General features: G+C 37.3%; 1 non-coding gene across 1 annotated transcript; it reads right to left on the bottom strand.

Moving 5' to 3' along the window:
• Window positions 1-407: 407 nt before the first annotated feature.
• Trnam-cau lies at window positions 408-498 on the bottom strand. The gene is given in 2 exon segments: window positions 408-443; window positions 462-498. It is a non-coding gene; the product is annotated as a tRNA-Met (tRNA).

Genomic DNA, 498 nt, shown 5'->3' with positions numbered 1-498 from the left:
TTTGCTTCGGGTAATGATATTTGTCAAGTTGCGTGCAGAACTAAGAGGCTACTTAAGATTTTCAAATGGATGACCTTCACCCATACTCAAAGTAAAAGTGGGAAATATGTTTAAAAGTTGTGACAAGTTCCGCTGAAAAACAAAAAGGCCTAGGGAGATGATTTTTGACCAGCAGCATGCGGGAATGAAGGGCTACCAGGGTTGTTCAAATATATGGCCTTTACCAGTAGTTAAAGTAAAAGTGATCAAATATGTCAACACTTTTAATGACTTCTTTTGGAAATCAAAAAGGCCCGGAATTATATATTTTAACACAATACAAGTATTACCAGTACATTTTAAATTATCATGCCATAAAACAATGTGATCTTATGATATAGAGTTGAGGATAGAATAAAAAAATATAATGTCCCGGGTGAGGATCGAACTCACGACCTTCAGATCGCTCTGTGTTATGTGATAATGAGACTGACGCGCTACCTACTGCGCTACCAAGGC

Source organism: Mizuhopecten yessoensis, unplaced genomic scaffold, assembly GCF_002113885.1.
Source record: "Mizuhopecten yessoensis strain PY_sf001 unplaced genomic scaffold, ASM211388v2 scaffold6149, whole genome shotgun sequence".
NCBI classification, from domain to species: domain Eukaryota; kingdom Metazoa; phylum Mollusca; class Bivalvia; order Pectinida; family Pectinidae; genus Mizuhopecten; species Mizuhopecten yessoensis.
Note: the sequence above shows the minus strand (reverse complement) of the source record. Positions and strands in the feature narration are given on the sequence as shown.